An 18,640-nucleotide genomic window follows, 5' to 3' on the forward strand; every position below is an offset into this window, starting at 1 on the left:
TGTAGTGATGAAAATGTTCTTCTTTCTGTGCTGCCTAGTATGGCTAGTGTGACTGAGAGACAATTTTATTTTTATTTCATTTAAATTCATTTATATTTAAATAGCCATATATGGCTAGTATGGCCCACCCATATTGGATAGCAAAGCTTACAGCCCAGTGTGTTGATAAGGAAAAAAGTTCTAAAGATAAATAATTTGAAGATGACTTTAAAAGCAAATTCCTATTCAGGTGAAAGCAAGGAGAAGCAGGACTTAGCAGACCCTAGCAAAGCATAGTTTTGGGCAGGATACTGACCTCAGTCTGAGGATTATCCTTTAATTTATTGAACCAGAGTGGGGAAATAAGGCATGTCACTTGTAGACTTTAGACTGTTATGAGCCCATATGCACCCTCAATCTGTCTTATTTTGATGGTTGCTTGCTAAGATAGTGGAACTTAAAGATGGTAGCAGCCTAGATTTATAAATCACCTTAAGGAGAAGGATGAACTTCCTCAAGCTTGGTGTCCACTAGAAGTAAATTTTTGTTGTGTTAAACCATTGAGATTTGGGAAATGTTTGTTACCAGTGCATAGGCTGGCCCAGCCTAATAAAGGGTTGTTTTCAGTCTTTTGCAGTTATGACAATGCTGTCTATAAGTTTGTGATAGCTTTTCTTCCAAGGAGCAAGCATCTTTTAATTTCATGGCTAGAGTCAATGTCCACAGTGATTTTGGAGCCCAAGAAAATAGTCTGTCACTGTTTCCATTGTTTCCCCATCTATTTGCCATGAAGTGATGGGACCAGATGCCATGATCTTCATTTTTGGAATGTTGAATTTTCAGCCAGCTTTTTCACTCTGCTCTTTCACCTTCATCAAAAAGCTCTCTAGTTTCCTCTTTGCTTTCTGCCATTAGGATGGTATCTTAGGCATGTCTGAGGTTATTGATATTTCTCCCAGCAGTCTTGATTCCAGCTTGTAATTCATCCAGCCTGGCATTTCACATGATGTACTCTGCATAGAAGTTAAATAAGCGGGAGTGACAGTGTACAGCTATCCCAATTTGGAACCAGTCCATTGTTCCATGTCCAGTTTTAACTGTTGCTTCTTGGCCTGCATACAGGTTTCTCAGGAGGCAGGTAAGGTGGTCTGGTATTCCCATCCCTTTAAAAATCCTCCACAGTTTGTTGTGATCCACAACAAAGGCTTTAGCATAGTCAGTGAAGCAGAAGTAGATGTTTTTCTGAAATTCCCTTGCTTTTTCTTTGATCCAGCAGATGTTAGCAATTTGATCTCTGGTTACTCTGCCTTTTCTAAATCTAGCTTGTACATCTGAAGTTTTCAGTTCACGTACTGTTGAAGCTTACCTAGAAGGATTTTGAGCATTACCTGGCTAGCATGTGAAATGAGTGCAGTTTTCCAATAGTTTGAACATTTTTTGACATTGCCCGTCTTTGGGATTAGAATGAAAACTGATCTTTTCCAGTCCTGTGACCACTGCTGAGTTTATTGAGTGCAGCACTTTAACAGCATCATCTTCTAAGATTCGAAATAGCTCGGCTGGAATTCCATCACCTGCACTAGCTTTGCTCTAATAATGCTTCCTAAGTCCCTCTTGACTTCACACTCCAGGATGTCAGACTAGGTAAGTGACCACACCATCATGGTTATCCAGGTCATTAAGACCTTTTTTGTGTAATTCTGTGTATTCTTGCCATCTCTTCTTAATCTCTTCTGCTTTTGTTAGGTCCTTGCCATTTCTGTCCTTTTTTTTGCCTGTGTTTGCATGAAATGTTCCCTTGGTATTTTTCAGTTTTCTTCCAGAGATCTCTAGTCTTTCGCATTCTATTGTTTTCCTCTACTTGTTTACATTTTCTTTACATTAGGAAACGTGGGAAAAGGGGAGTGAAGCACACAGGGAGTGGCAGCCAGAATGACAGTGTAACTGGCTACTCAATTCCATTGTATTGTCCCTGAGGAAGTTATATAAAAATCATTCACAGGATCATCCAACAGGATGAGGAACAGGATCTAAGTCGATGGGATCTCTCTGTTGCCACCACCATTGGTCATGGGTTCACTCCACAGCTGACTCCCTTGCACTACCAGGTTGCACATATGAGGGTGCTGTGCTATCCCATGGCATTGCGCAGCTCAGAATGAAGAGGGGTGTTGTTATGTTGTACCTGCATGAAAAAGTTGGCCGCACCTAGTATAGAACTGGTTGTTGGGATAAGACACCTTGTAAGGCTAAAGAAAAAGATTTAAAAAGATGCATAAGTGGTATGGTATCTGGTAGAAGATCCCCCACCTTTTTTTTTTTTTTTTTAATCGAGACCTTTCATTTCGTGGAGAGTCTTTCCACATCGTTATTCTTCAGGAATGTCTTTGCTATGCTATTGCTCTTCGATGTAGATTTTAGGATTAACTGCCCAGTTTTCCACATAACTCTTCTGGGACTTTGATTAGGATTGCTTTGAATCTGTAGATTAATTTGAAGAAATGTGGCATTTGTTCATTATTGACTCTTTAAATTTATGTCCATTAGTATCTCACAATGTATTTAGGTCTTCATGTCTTTAGTACATTTTTCCTCTATGTAAAGATTCTAGGCCCACAGTTCCCAACCTGTGCAAGGCATCCTGGAGTACCATACTGAGCTTAAAGGCACTGTGGGATATTTTAAATTTTAGAGGGAAACAGTGATGGATGTCTGTTGGACACAATGTGAACATCCAGTTCTAGGAAGTCCCACAGTTTTCAACATTAGGTTGTGATACATTTGGTCATCCTTGTTAGAGCATGTATCAAATTTCACCTCTTTTTGAAGCTAAATAATACTCTCCCTGCACCACCTTTTGTTTATCCTAGTCCTGCAGATTTTTCATTCTCATTCAATTCTTAGTATTTTCTGATTGCCATTGTATCTATTTTTAACCCTAAGTCTTTAAGAGGTGTTTTAAATTTTCAAACTCATGAAGTTTTCTTCTAGTTATCTTTTTGTTATTCATTTCAAACTTAATTGATTTTGGTTAAGAGTATATAGTGATTCCAATCTTTTGAAGATTTTCTGTCTCTCATAATGTATTTATTTTAACCTTATTCTTGAAAGATAGTTTTGTTTTGTTGGCATCTTTTCCTCTCAACATATTGAGAATATTGAAGATATCCCAATGTCCTCTTGCTTTCGTTGTTAGTATCAAAAAGTAAGCTGAAAGTCCAACTGCCACTTCTGTGAGGTTTATCCTTTTTTCTCCTCTGACCAATATTAAGAACTTTTTGATCTTAATTTCACTATGATGTCTTAACTTTGATGTGCATAGATTACATTTTATCCTGCTTTTGATTCATTAGGTTTCTTAAACTTACAGATTTGTGTCCTTCATCTGCTCTAGAAAGTTCTCAGCTCTAATTTATCTGGTGAGTGAGTTCCTCATTCATTCTGTCATCTTCTGGAACTTGAAGTAGATGTATCTTAGGTTATCTAGCCTACTCCTTTTACTTGTACATTTTCTCTCTCTTTGTCTCTCTGTACTGCAGTCTAGGAACTTCACATGTATCTTCCACTTCACTAACTCTCTTCTGCTGAGTCCACCCTGCTCTTTACTTCAAATGGTAAGTTTTAATTTTTACTGAAAGTTCTGTATGGTTGTTTTTCATATTTGCTTTTTTTCCCCCCTGCTTTTATATTTGAGTTTCTTACACATATTCTGTGTCAGATTATTTCACATCTGTTTCACCAGTGTGTTTTGGTTAGTTCTCAGTCATGGTGTGTTGTTTGTGTTCTGAATTTTCCTATGAGCTGCTCCTTTTCCTTAGAATTTGATTTTTGGGTATTTTTTGAGACCTGTGTTGAACTTGTTTCCTCCCAAAGAGGCTTTGTATTTATATGTGATTCTGTCATTCACCAGGGAGTGCTGCCAACATGGCCACATTCAATTAAACCTGTTTGGAATTTGGGGGGACCTCATAAGTCTCATCTGCCTGCGACGCAGGAGACGCGGGTTCGATTTCTGGGTCGGGAAGATCCCTTGAAGAAGGAAATGGCAATCCACTCCAGTATTCTTGCCTGGAAAATCCCATGGACAGAGGAGCCTGGCAGGCTTCAATCCACGGGGTCTCAAGAGTTGGATACGACTTGGCGACTAAACCAGCACTGCCATAGGGCTCGTGGATTTCAGACCACAAACGTGCATTTTGTTGTTAGGATTTCTTTAGGGATTCCCCATTGCCCTGCACTCTTGTTGTTATCACTGTGCTCTGGATACCTGAGATTTCCTTGTTCCCTTCTGTGCAGAGGGATTTACTACATATTGATTTAATTTCATATAGATGACAGCTTTTAGGTCCTAGCCTTATGTGGAAGGGACTCCAGTTTTGGCAAGCTCTGGGTTTTATCACCTGTTCCCTGTGACAGCCATCAAAGTAGAACTTTAGTCAGAATTCCACGGAGAATAACAGATAACAGGTTTGATAAATGGCTTACTCTCTTGTTCCTGGTTTCACCACGCTTTGCACTGTATGGGAATATCCCTTTCATCTTAACTAGCTTATCCATGCATATTTAAAGATTTGTTATGTTATCTAACCCTGTATTTATTAGAGTTCGAGGCAAAGTTTCTTTTTATTTTTCCTTTATTCTGTATCAGTGCCCCAGTTATTCTCTACAGCCCTTCCTCTCTTGTCTCTTTTTCCTTTTTGGCTTTGCCACACATGGGCCTGATGTTGCGACCATTGCCACCAAATGAAAACACTCCTTTCTGATTTATGAACTCTTCTCTCACGGCCTGTGTTGTTGTCCTCTTAAGGTGATTTGGGATATTTTCATTAATGCTTTTGCTCTTAAAGATATTTGAGGCTTTTTTGAAGGGGAACAGGGTAGAAAGGCCAGTGATGTTGGGACTCTCAGAGCTTATTGAGAGGTCGTTAGAAATCTTATCAAGTAGTGTTGTATTACTACATTCACAAGGCACTAAAAAATTAAGGTTTGTTTGGTATTTATAGAAAATGTAAGTAAAAGTATAAAGCACAATTGTGCTTTGAAAGTCATGTTTTCCAGTAGTGTATATTTTGCAGTTGGAGTACCATAGATGATCTGAGTAAATTATAATAAATTTGGTAATTTCTACTAGTTGGACTGACTGGTTCCAGACACCACTCCTTTTTTCGTTTCTGTTGTGTATTAGGCTTCCCCTCATCTTCTTCAGTAGACAATTGAGGAATTGTTTATCTTTGAGTTGTGTCACAATTAAACAATGATCCTGTTAGAAGAGTACAGTGTGTTTTGGGCATGTTTTTTGTTTCGCCTACTTGTTTTTCACTGAAAAGTAGCAGAAAGTGAAAGGATTTGGAGAGAGGCATTATTTATCTTTTTGCCCTTTTTAAAAAATACATATTTCTGAGTAATGGTGGAGTAAAACATAGGTAAATCATTATTTTATAATGAAATGTTTTTATTTTGTTGATTCTCCTAAAATATAATACATAAAGAACCTTATCACATCATCATTTGATGCTTTTTAGGCATTTGACTCTGTTAGTAGAAGAAATAAACAAAAAAATACACTGCTTTATGGAAAAGGACTAAAGACTAAAGCCATGAATTGGTTGTTAGGGGAAAAGTATACATCTTTCCAAAGATATTTTTGTTAATATAGGATAGTTGATATATCATCTAGTGTAGTGCTGTTTCATACAAGAACTAGTAAGTTCGGGAAAAACAATATTTCATCTGGGGACAGAGTGTAGTAATACAAATCAGTAAACATTATTATATGATACATGGGAGGATCTGTATTAAAGGAAATAGAATAGTAGTAATAGCAGTAGCGGCAGCAGCAATAGTAGTAGTATAATCCCTTCCTTTTTCAATTTAATTTTTATTTTATATTAGAATATAGTTGATTTACAGTGTATTAATTTCAGGTGTGTAACAAAGTGTTTCAGTTATACATGTGTATATATATCCACTCTTTCGGAGAAGGCAATGGCACCCCACTCCAGTACTCTTGCCTGGAAAATCCCATGGATGGAGGAGCCTGGTAGGCTGCAGTCCATGGGGTCGCTAAGAGTCAGACACGACTGAGCGACTTTGCTTTCACTTTTCACTTTCATGCATTGGAGAAGGAAATGGCAACCCACTCCAGTGTTCTTGCCTGGAAAATCCCAGGGACGGGGGGGCCTGGTGGCTGCCGTCTATGGGATCACACAGCGTCGGACATGACTGAAGTGACTTAGCATAGCATAGCATATCCACTCTTTTTCAGGTTCTTTTCCCATATAGGTTATTACAGAATACTGAGTAGAGTTTTCTGTTGATTATGTATTTTTATATAGTAGTGTGTATATGTTAATCCCAAACTCCTAATATATCCTTCTTCCCCACCTTTCCCCATTGGTAACCACAAGTTTGTTTTCTGTGTGTGTTAAGTCTGTTACTGTTTCATAAATAAGTACATTTGTATCATCTTTAGATTCCATATACAAGTGATAATGATATTTGTCTTTGTTTTACTTCACTTAGTATAATAATCTCTAGGTCCATCTCTGTTGCTGCAAGTGGCATTATTTTATCTTTTTATGATTAATATTCCTTTGTATATATGTATCACATCTTCTTTATCTGTTTATCTGTCGATGGACAGTTAGGTTGCTTCCATGTCTTGACTATTGTAAACAGCTCTGCAATGAACACTGGGGTTGCACGTATCCTTTCAAACCTAGGTTTTCTCTATGCCCAGGAGTGGGATTACTGGATCATATGGTAGTTTTATTTTTAGTTTTTTAAGGAACCTTCACACTGTTTTCCATAGTGGCTGTACCAATTTATATTCCCACCAACAGTATAGGAGGGTTCCCCTTTCTCCACATGCTTTCCAGCATTTATTGATGATGGCCATTTTGAGTGGTGTGAAGAGATATCTCATTGTAGTTTTGATTTGCATTTCTCTAATAATTAGCAGTGTTGAGCATCTTTTCCTGTGCCTCTTGACAATCTGTTTATCTTCTTTGGAGAAATATGTATTTATTGACTAGATCTTCTGCTCTCCTGTTTCTTTTTTGGCCACACAGCTTGCAGGATCTTAGTTCCCCTACCAAGAATTGAATCTGAGCCCTCTGCAGTGGAAGCAGAGAGTCCTAACCGTTGTACCGTCAGGAAATTCTCCTATTCGTTTTTTAAAAATATTTTTTATTGATTTATTTTTGGCCATGCTGGGTCTTCATTGCTGCATGGGGTTTTCCGTAGTTGCGACGAGTGGGGGCTACTCTCTAGTTGCAGTGCACAAGCGTCTCCCTGAGGTGGCTTATCCTCTTGCAGAGCATGGGCTCCAGGGTATGAGGGCCTCAGTAGTTGTGGCACATGGGCTCAGTATTTGCAGCTCCCAGACTCTAGAGCTCAGCAGTTGTGGCATACAGACTTAGTTGCCTCTTTGGCATGTGGGCTCTTCCTGAATTAGAAATCAAACCCGTGTCTCCTGCATTGGCAGGTAGATTCTTTACCATTGAGCCACTAGGGAAGGCCCCCTGTCCATTTTTTGATTGGGTTGTTTGTTTTTTGATATTGAGCTCATGGGCTGTTTGTAAATTTTGGAGATTAATCCCTTGTCAGTTGCATCATTTTTGCAAATGTTTTTTACCATCTGTAGGTTGTCTTTTCATTTTGTTTATGGTTTCTTTTGCTATGCAAAAGCTTTTAAATTTAATTAGAACCCTATTTGTTTATTTTTGCTTTTATTCTCATTACTCTGGAAGGTGGGATCCAAAAAGATATTGTCTCAGTTTATGTCAAAGAGTGTTCTGCCTATTTTTTCCTCTAAGAGTCTTGTAGTATCTGGTCTTACATTTAGCTCTTTAATGCATTTTTATATTGGGTGTTAGAGACTGTTCTGATTTCATTGTTTCACATGTAGCTGTTCAGTTTCCCCAGCACCACTGATGGAGGACACTGTATAATCTTTTGCTTTTGAATTGCTTGAAGTCTTGGGTAGGAACACATTTAAAATAATAATTAATGATGCACAGTTGTAATTCATTGCCAAAGAGTGTTCCAATATGTTAATGTAATTAAGAAAAAACATGAGATAAAGAGTTGTTAGTAAGCTTGAATTCTGGTCTTAGTTCTGATAATAATTAAATTTGTGTGACTTTAGGTAAACTGCTTACATTTTGGTGAGTCAGATTCTTCACAAAATAAGGAAATGGATCAAATGAATTCCAGTCCAACTTTAATACTCTCTGGATTTATTTTCCTGTGTAACTTGTTTTAAGAGGATGTGAGGGATCTTTCTGAACAGGGACAAACAAGCATGACCTTACATGGGAAATAATTTTTACTGAGCATTTGGATGGGTAAGAGAAAAGGATAAAGAAGACTTAAGAATAGAGAAATGTATACTCAAAGATGATTTAGGGCAAGAAAGCCTTGATATATTTGGGAAACATGAAGCATAAGATTTATGTGCATTCATATGAGATCAGATTGATTGGGTAGTAAATGGCCTTACATGGCAGAGTTTAGTAACTGCTGAAGAAGATAAAGTCAGGAAGAGTGTTATCATGTGTTATTTTTAGTCAACCAATTCTAACTTGCTGGGGTCTAGCCCTGGCTGATCCAGGGTATTCGAAGGAGAGACGGAGTCGGCGAGGATCAGGAAACAACTGCTTAATTAAACGTTAATTAAGGATATAAAGAGTAATAGAATAAGGATAGCTCAGTAGGAAAATTCAGTGAAGAAAAGAGGCTGAATAAAATTCCAAAGCAGGGAATTTACGTCACCTACGAAGGCCGCAGGCGTCCTCCCGTTCTCCCAAAGGAGAGGAGACACTAAGGCCTCCCCGGTCAGATCTTAGAAGCCCAGGCAAAATTAGTAGGCTTGACGAGCTTCCCCGCCTCAGAGGAAAAATTCAGCCAGAAGGTGAAAGAAAGAACGACATGGGGAGACCAAGTTTTGGTGAACAAGGCCCGCACTTTATTTTCCAAAGTAGTTTTTATACCTTAAGTTATGCATAGAGGATAATGGGGGAAAGGGTAGAGTCATGCAAGGACAGCAGTTCCTGATCCTAATCAAAGCCAGGCTTTCAAACTTATCATATGCAAAAGTTTAGGTGATTTACGTCATCTTCTGGCCAGGAGGCCTGTTAACATTTTAAGACCCTTTCTTCAGAAAACTTATTTTTCTCTAAAGGTGATTAGTCAGGCGCCACCCTCCAAAAGCATTAAAGTTGCATTCCTATAGGGCAAAGGTGTGGTGGGCTACAACAAGAAAAAGAATTAAAGGTACTACTTACACCAATTATATTAATCAATACACTGCCAGGGACACAGCAGATAAGGGATATGGAGACTTAGCAGCAAACATTGGCCCAACAAGTAAAAAACCCTTCACCAATACAATTTCTAATCAGTCTTTTAACTACTCAAAGGAATCTGTGTTTAGACAGTTTAGAACATCTCCTGCCTCTCACAGTTGGGAAGCTCTGAACAATCACATGTGGCCGGAGAAACCTATTCAGGCAGGCTAGAGGATTTCCAAAGGAGTTTGTAGGTTGAAACACTGTCAAACCCAGGAATTATTAACTGGAGCTGTAAGCTAACTCTTTTTTCAGAGAGAGGTAGTGGGGGACAGCCCCCCGTAAAGTCAGAGGTGTAGGTGAAAGCACAAAGCAGAAAGTAGGCAGACTCTGGTTTTGGGGGTAAATGCTCGAGAATTTCCAGGGGGACTCCTGAGGCTCGATCCCGCCTTTGCGAATGCCGAGCCTCCTTCCTCATGACCTTTGCCACGGGCGGAGCTCGCTCCCAGCACTAACTTCTTTCTCTAAACAAAAACTGAATGTAAAGGAACTCTGGGAAGCTAGTTAGGGCTTCTTCTAACTGCTTCCTCTGAACAGCAGCTGAAGACAAGAGATTCTTTAGAGAGATCCTGAGATGACGTGATCAAGTCCTCAGCCAGGCTAGTGTCAGAGTGAGTCATCAGTGTTTTATCAAGAGTTATGCTTTTGTTTACTACTATCTAATCACTTATGAGGCATACTACTTAGAATTATCAACATTGGATTTGTCATCTTGAATAATTTTATTAGGGACTTATGTGACTCAAAATTTAGATTTTGTTTAAGCATGTGTTGCCTAACAGGGTGCATCATGTTAATTGGGGTTTCCTTGCAACATAGCTCTTTTAACTTTCTAATGTAAATAAAGAAGAAAGTTCTGAAACAGACAACAGCTCCTCTTTAGTTTTTTTTTTTCCCTCTTTAGTTTTATTGAATCAAATTTGTACAGAAAATGTTAAAAATTACTCATGAAATATTAAAAATAGAGCAGTAAATAAAGTTTTTTTTTTTTAATAACCAAAGTATAAGGGCTGTGTTCTGAAATGTGCCTTGTTAACATTGTTGGCTTTAGGGCTTCTCTTGGCAGCTCAGCTGGTAAAGCATCTGCCTGCAATGTGGGAGACCTGGGTTTGATCCCTGGGTTGGGAAGATCCCCTGGAAAAGGGAACTGCTATCCACTCCAGTATTCTGACCTCGAGAATTATAGTCCATAGGGTCACAAAGAGTCTGACACGACTGAGTGACTTTAACTTTCTGTGTTTTTTTTGCTGCAAAAAGCTTTATTGTTTCCATTTGGTCCAAGGCTTGAGAGAGGGCTCCAGGGTGTTAAAAAGCTGCCTCGTGGCTGCAGAGAGGGGCTTCAGGCAGCCCTGATGTTAGGTGGGTTCTTCAAAGGCCACTGGTCTCCAGAAGCTCCTAGTCATGCTTGAGGGTGAGCCTTTCGAAGAGATACTCGCCCAACCCAGCCTGGGGACCAGCCAGCCTGTGGAGGTTGGTCAGGTGGTCACCCATCTTCTTGATGAGTTTCACTTCCTCATCTAGGAAACGGTTCTCCAGGAAGTCACAGATGTGGGGGTCTCCGAGGGCAGAAGCCAGGCCATGCAGATCCAACAGGGCTTGATTCAGGTTCTTCTCTACGAGAAGGGTGGCTTCCATAGCGTCCTGGGTTTTACCCCACTCATATTGAGATGGCTTCTGCATGTCCAGGAAGAGGGCGCGGCCGCCACGCTGGTTTTGCAGTTTCAAGAGATGCTCTGCGCCCTTGCGCCTCTTCTTGGCCAATTCGCGAAAAAAGTGACCCACACCCTCCAGGGCCACACTGTCGCGGTCGAAATAGCCCAGAGAGAGGTAGGTGTAGGAGGCCCGCAGTTGCATGTTAACCAGGCGGTTGACTGCGGCCTCCACCTCGGCAGAATAATTCTGACGAATCTGGGAGCTCATGATTGCTCGGTAATAATAAGGAGTTAAAAAATGGTGGCTGGTCCTGGTGATCACGGACAGCTGAGTAGCTGACTCCAGAGGTTGCGACTGGAAAAAAGGTTGGAGGGTGGTCGGAGGCTGGAGCAAGGGGCGCCCCTGGTTCTGTTCTGTCCAAGCACTGTTGAAGCAAGAGACAGATCCGCGGGGCTGCCGAGCGCACTTCCTGACTTTAACTTTGGTGGTGGTGGTTTTCGTATAAATGACAATTAGGCTTTCTGGGTTTTGTCAATCAATGTCTTTCTGAGTTTTGTTACCAAAAAACAGTATAGTAATTACCTCTGCATATGTATAGGTTTTTAACTGTATTCAATATTTGATTAGGCTTTTGTGCCCCAGCTTGAAAGTCTAGCCATTGATTACCTTATTGATGTCAAAAATTTATTCTGTAGAATACAAGAGGAAATAAATATGGGTCTTCTGCTGCCTCAATAGCAGTTAGAAAAAAATGGGGAATCTGAGCTTAAAGTATGGAACAGGGATACACACTGAAGCATCAGTTCTCAAAGAGTAGTCTGTGGTACCCTTGGGCTCTGTGAGTCAAAACTTTTTTTTCATAATAATACTAAAGTATTCTTTGCCTTTTTATACAGTGTTGACATTTGTGTTGATGATGTAAAAGCAGTGGTGGGTAAAACACAGTTCATTCATTTAAAGTATCTTGTTTAGCAAAATGGGAAGTATGCATAAGGTTCTTATGAAGTGTGAAATGGTTGTCTTACCGCTTATGTTGCTGAGCCCTTTTTCCTGGACCACCATTTTTATTTGGAAGAATGACAGACCCACTGAACAACTCTGGTTGTTCAGACTTAGATATTTGGCAGAAATTTTCTTGAAAATGAATAATGTGACAGAATATAAAGCAAGAGAGTTCCAGAAAACATCTACTTCTGCTTTATTGACTATACCAAAGCCTTTGACTGTGGGGATCACGACAAACTATGGAAATTTCTTAAATAAGAGATAGGAATACCAGTCCACCTTATCTGCCTCCTGAGAAATCTGTATGCAAGTCAAGAAGCAACAGTTAGAACTGGACATGGAACAGCAGACTGGTTCCAAATCAGGAAAGGAGTATGTCAAGGCTGTATGTTGTCACCCTGTTTATTTAACTTCTATGGAGAGTACATTATGAGAAACGCTGGGCTGGAGGAAGCACAAGCTGGAATCAAGATTGCCGGGAGAAATATCAATAACCTCAGATATGCAGATGACACCACCCTTATGGCAGAAAGTGAAGAGGAACTAAAAAGCCTCATGATGGACGTGAAAGAGGAGAGTAAAAGAGCTGGCTTAAAGTTCAGCATTCAAAAAACGAAGATATGGCATCCAGTCCCATCACTTTATGGCAAACAGATGGGAAAACAATGGAAACAGTGAGAGACTTTCTTTTCTTGTACTCCGCAATCACTGCAGATGGTGACTGCAGCCGTGAAATTGAAAGACGCTTGCTCTTTGGAAGAAAAGCTATGACAAACCTAGATAGCATATTAAAAAGCAGAGACATTACTTTGCTGACAAAGGTCCATCTAGTCAAAGCTATGGTTTTTCCAGTAGTCATGTATGGATGTGAAAGTTGGACTATAAAGAAAGCTGAGCATCAAAGAATGGATGCTTTTGAACTGTGGTGTTGGAGAAGACTCTTTGAGAGTCCTTTGGACTGCAAGGAGATCTAACCAGTCAAACCTAAAGGAAATGAGTGCTAAATATTCATTGGAAGACTGGTGCTGAAGCTGAAGTTTCAGTACTTTGGCCATCTGATGCAAAGAACTGACTCATTGGAAAAGACCCTGATGCTGGGAAAGATTGAAGGCAGGAGGAGAAGGGGACGACAGAGCATCAGATGGTTGGATGGCATCACCAACTTGATGGACATGAATTTGAACAAGCTCCAGGAGTTGGTGATGGACAGGGAAGCCTGGCATGTTGTAGTCCATGGGGTCACAAAGAATTGGACATGACTGAGCAACTGAACTGAACTGATAAAACTTAAATTTTCAAATGAAAGTTAGAATTTTAGAAAGCTTGTATTTGCTTTCTTGAGTTTGAGAATTTCCCAACACCTAGACTTTTCTGGTGAGATCAGTGGTGATATTAATGAATGTGATTTTATTTTTATTATATAATCAAATGTGTTAACATTGGAATATCTTAATAATTGAGCCAGTATTTTCCAAATAATCAATTCATGACATTACAAAACGGATAAAAGATCCATTCCGGGACTTCTCTGGTGGTCCAGTGTCTAAAACTTCATGCTCCCAATGCAGAGGGTCTGGATTTGATCCTTGGTCAGGGAACTAGATCCTACATGCAGCAACTAAAGATCCTGTACGCCACAACTGAGACCCACTGCAGCCAAATAAATATTAGAAAAGAAAAAAAAGATCCGTTCAAAGAAAAACCAATGGGTTTAATGTAAACAGGGTACAAAAAATTTATTCCTGTGATTTCAGAGTCCATAGCCAACCTTAAGAAGGTCGAGTTTGGTGTAGTATTAAGAATGTTTACAGTTATCTGAAAACTATTAAAATGCTCCCTTTCCAGTTGCATATCTGTGTAATACCAGATTTTCTTTATATATTCCAACTGAAACACAACACAACAAATTGAATGCAGAAGGAAATATGAGAATCCAGTGTCTCTACTAAGCCACACATTTGAAAGATTTGCAGAAATGGTAGCTAATGCCACTTTCTCTATATATTTTCTTTTGGAAAATGTTATTTTTCATGAAAATGTTATTTAAATGAAATAAGTATTTAAATAACTTATTTTATTTTCTCATTTGAATATAGACAGCTCTAGCTCACATAAACAAAAATTGAGATTTGCAGTAATTTTTAAGTTTGTGAAGGGATCTGCCAACAAAGGTTTGTTTAGTTAAGGCTGTGGTTTTTCCAGTAGTCATGTATGGATGCAAGAATTGGACTGTGAAGAAGGCTGAGCACCAAAGAATTGATGCTTTTGAGCTGTGGTGTTGGAGAAGACTCTTGAGAGTCCTTTGGACTGCAAGGAGATCCAACCAGTCCATTCTAAAGGAGATCAGCCCTGGGTGTTCTTTGGAGGGAATGATGCTGAAGCTGAAACTCCAGTACTCTGGCCACCTCGTGTGAAGAGTTGACTCATTGGAAAAGACTCTGATGCTGGGAGGGATTGGGGGCAGGAGGAGAAGGGGACGACAGAGGATGAGATGTCTGGATGGCATCACTGACTTGATGGACGTGAGTTTGAGTGAACTCCAGGAGTTGGTGATGGACAGGGAGGCCTGGCGTGCTGTGATTCATGGGGTCTCAAAGAGTCGGACACGACTGAGCGACTGAACTGAACTGAACTGAAGGGATCTTGAGACCAAAATATTTGAGAACTGCTACGTTGAAGAAACAGAGTGGCTTTTAATATTCATGTGTTGAAAACAGATGTCGGTAAAAGATGTAACCTAACTTAAATATGTATGTGCTGCTCATTCCCAGTAGATTATGAACTCTTGGAGAAGAATTTAAGTCCTCTTTTCTTCAACTTCTTGCGTAGACGCCTATAAATAATATCACAATAGGAATAGCATTAATACTTAATGTTCGTCAGTCTTTCAGTCGTGTCTGACTCTTTGCGACCCCATAGACTGCAGCACGCCAGGCTTCCCTGTCCTTCACTATTTCCTGGTATTTGCTCAGACTCATGTTCATTGAGTTGATGATGCCATCCAACCAACTTATCCCCTGTTGCTCCTTCTCCTCGTGTCCTCAGTCTGGCCCAGCATCAGGCTTTTTTCCAAGAAGCTGGCTCATTGCATCAGGTAGCCTGTATTGGAACTTCAGCATCACTCCTTCCAGTGACTGTTCAGGATTGATTTCCTTTAGGATTGACTAGTTTGATCTCCGGAGAAGGCAATGGCACCCCACTCCAGTACTCTTGCCTGGAAAATTCCATGGATGGAGGAGCCTGGTGGGCTGCAGTCCATGGGGTTGCTAAGAGTCGGACACGACTGAGCGACTTCACTTTCACTTTTCACTTTCCTGCATTGGAGAGGGAGATGGCAACCCACTCCACTGTTCTTGCCTGGAGAATCCCAGGGACGGTGGAGCCTGGTGGGCTGCCGTCTATGGGGTCTCACAGAGTCGGACACGATTTAAGTGACTTAGCAGTAGCAGTAGTAGTTTGATCTCCTTGCAGTCCAAGGGACTCTTGAGAGTCTTCTTCAGTACCACAGTTTGAAAGCATCAATTCTTTGGTGCTCAGCCTTCTCAGATGGTAAAAGCATCTGCCTGCAATGTGGGAGACCCAGGTTCATTACCTGGGTTGGGAACATCCCTGGAGAAGGAAATGGCAACCCACTCCAGTACTCTTGCCTGGAAAATTCCATGGATGGAGGAGCTTGGTAGGCTATAGTCCATGGGATCGCAACGACTGAGCGACTTAACTTTGTACCTTTTGTACAGCCTTCTTTATGGTCCAGCTCATGTCCGTACATGACAACTGGAAAAACCATAGCTTTGACTATACGGAAAGGCAGAGTGATGTCTGCTTTATAATACGCTGTCTAGATTTGTCATAACTTTTCTTCCAAGGAGCAGCCGTCTTTCAATTTCATGGCTGTAGTCACCATCTGCAGTGATTTTGGAGCCCAAGAAAATAAAGTCTGCTGCTATTTCCATTTTTTCCCCATCTATTTGCCATGAAGTGATGGGACTGGAACCATGATCTTTGTTTTTTGAATGCTGAGTTTTAAGCCAACTTATTTACTCTCCTCTTTCACCTTCATCAAGAGATTCTTTTAATTCCTCTTCGCTTTCACCCTGCAGATGACATGGTGCTGTCATCTGCCTCACTAGCTGAGGTTATTGTTATTTCTCCTGGCATCTTGATTCCAGCTTGTGATTCATCCAGCCCAGCATTTCACATGATGTACTCTGCATAGAAGTTAAATAAGCAGTGTGACAGTGTACCACCTTGGCATACTCCTTTCCCAATTTTGAACCAGTCCATTGTTCCATGTCTGGTTCTGACTGTTGCTTCTTAGTCTGCATACAGGTTCTCATGAGGGAGGTAAGGTGATCTGGTATTCCCATCTTTTTAAGAATTTTCCACAGTTTGTTGTGATCCACACAGTCAAAGGCTTTAGTGTAGTCAGTGAAGCAGAAGTAGATGTTTTTCTGAAATTCTCTTGCTTTTTCTGTGATCTAGTGGATTGGCAATTTGATCTCTGATTCCTCAGCCTTTTCTAAATCCAGCTTGTACATCTGGAAGTTCTTCATTCACATACTGTTGAAGCCTAGCTGGAAGGATTTTTAGCATTACTTTGCTAGCATGTAAAATGAACAGTTATGCAGTAGTTTGAATATTCTTTGGCATTACCCTTCTTTGGGATTGGAATGAAAACTGACCTTTTCCAGTCCTGTGGCCACTGCTGAGTTTGGCAAATTTGCTAGCATGTTGAATGCAGCACTTTGACAGCATTATCTTCTAAGATTTGAAATAGCTCAGCTGGAATTCCATCACTTCCACTAGCTCTGTTCATAGAGATGCTTCCTAAGGCCCACTTGACTTCACACTCTATGATGTCTGGCTCTAGGTTAGTGATCACACCATTGTGGTTATCTGGGTCATTAAGTCCTTTTTTGTACAGTTTTTCTGTGTATTCTTGGCACGTCTTAATTTCTGCTAATTCTGTTAGGTCCTTGCCGTTTCTGTCCTTTAGTGTGCCAGTCTTTGCATGAACTGTTCCTTTGGTATCTCTGATTTCCTTGAAGAGATCTCATCTTTGCCGTTCTGTTGTTTTTCCATGTTTCTTTGCATTGATCACTTAACAAGGCTTTCTTATCTCTCCTTGCTATTCTTTGGAACTCTGCATAATCCTTATCAGGTAGATAATTCCTTTTTAAAATTGAGATATAATTCACATATCTGAAATTACCACTTTAAAGTGTGCAATTCAGTGGTTTTAACATATTCATAAAGTTGTTTGACCATTACTAATGTCTGATCCCAGAATATTTTCATTCCCCACAAAGTCACATCCCATTCCCCTCACACCCTAGCATCCACTAATATACTCTCTACCTCTGTGGATTTCCCTGTTCTGAACATTACATATAAATGGAATCATATAATTTATGATCTTTTGTGTCTGGCTTTTTTCATTTATGTTTTCAGGGTTTATTTCATGTTGTAGCATATATCGGTTTCCCTGGTAGCTCAGTTGGTAAAGAATCCACCTGCAATGCAGGAGACCCTGGTTTGATTCCTGGATCAGGAAGATCCCTTGGAGAAGGGATAGGCCACCCACTCCGGTATTCTTGGGCTTCCCTGGTGGCTCAGATGGTAAAGAATCCACCTGCAATGTGGGAGACCTAGTTTTGATCCCTGGTTTGGGAAGATCCCTTGGAAGAGGGCATGGCAACCCACTCCAGTATTCTTGCCTGGAGGATCCCCATGGACAGAGGAGCCTGGTGGGCTACAGTCCATGGGATCTCAAGGAGTTGGATACGACTGAGTGACTAAGCACACACACACACAGCATGTGTCAGTACTTGATTCCTTTTTGTGGCCAAACAGTATTCCTTTGTTTGTAATATAGGTAAGATATATTTTGTCTTTCTGTTCATCTATTAATATTTTTCTTTGCTCTTTTGGCTTTTACAATTAATGCTGCTGTGAACATTCACATGTGCATTTTTGTGCAGACATATGTTTTCAGTTCTCTCAGGCATATACTGGAAGTGGAATTGCTAGGTCATATGGTAGGTTAGTCTATATTTGACTTTTTGAGGAACTTATTTATTCCTTTTTTAATAGGGTTCTTATTCTGGAATAATTTTAGATTTACAGAGAGATTACAAAGATAGTAAATTTCCTGTATAACTATCACTCATCTTCCTTTGATATTAATGTTGCGTAGACATAAAATGTATTTCAAAGCAAAGATGCCAACACTGATACATTACTAAGTAAATTCTAGATTTTACTTGAACTTCACCAGTTTTTTCACTAATGTCTTTTTTTTTTTTTTAATTCCAGGATATCACAGTGTCGTGTCTCCTTAGATTCCTCTGTTCTAGGACAGTTTCTCTGTCTGTTTTTCATGTCCTTGACAGTTTTGAGAAGTATTGATTAGGAATTTTGTAGTGTATCCCTTAATTTGGGTTTATCTGATTTTTTTCCCCCATGATTAGACTGAAATTACGGGTTTGGGGAAGAATACCAGATGTGAATTGTGCTCCCCATCACATTAGCTCAGGAGATGAGTGATATCCTTGTGACTTATCACTGGTGATCTTAACCTTGATCCCATGGTTAATGTCAGATTTTTCCACTGTGTTATTTTCTCCTTTCCACACTCTATTCTTTGGAAATGA

At 40.0% G+C, this 18,640-nt stretch overlaps 1 protein-coding gene and 1 pseudogene across 1 annotated transcript in view; one reads left to right on the forward strand and one right to left on the reverse strand.

Annotated features, from left to right (window-relative positions):
* Positions 1–18,640, forward strand: part of PAK2 (p21 (RAC1) activated kinase 2) — a 91,397-nt gene that overhangs the window by 20,658 nt on the left and 52,099 nt on the right. The gene's annotated exons all lie outside the window — the stretch shown is intronic.
* LOC138987953 (ferritin light chain pseudogene) lies at positions 9,773–11,374 on the reverse strand (annotated as a pseudogene).

This window comes from Bos mutus, chromosome 1 (assembly GCF_027580195.1).
Source record: "Bos mutus isolate GX-2022 chromosome 1, NWIPB_WYAK_1.1, whole genome shotgun sequence".
Lineage (NCBI taxonomy): Eukaryota > Metazoa > Chordata > Mammalia > Artiodactyla > Bovidae > Bos > Bos mutus.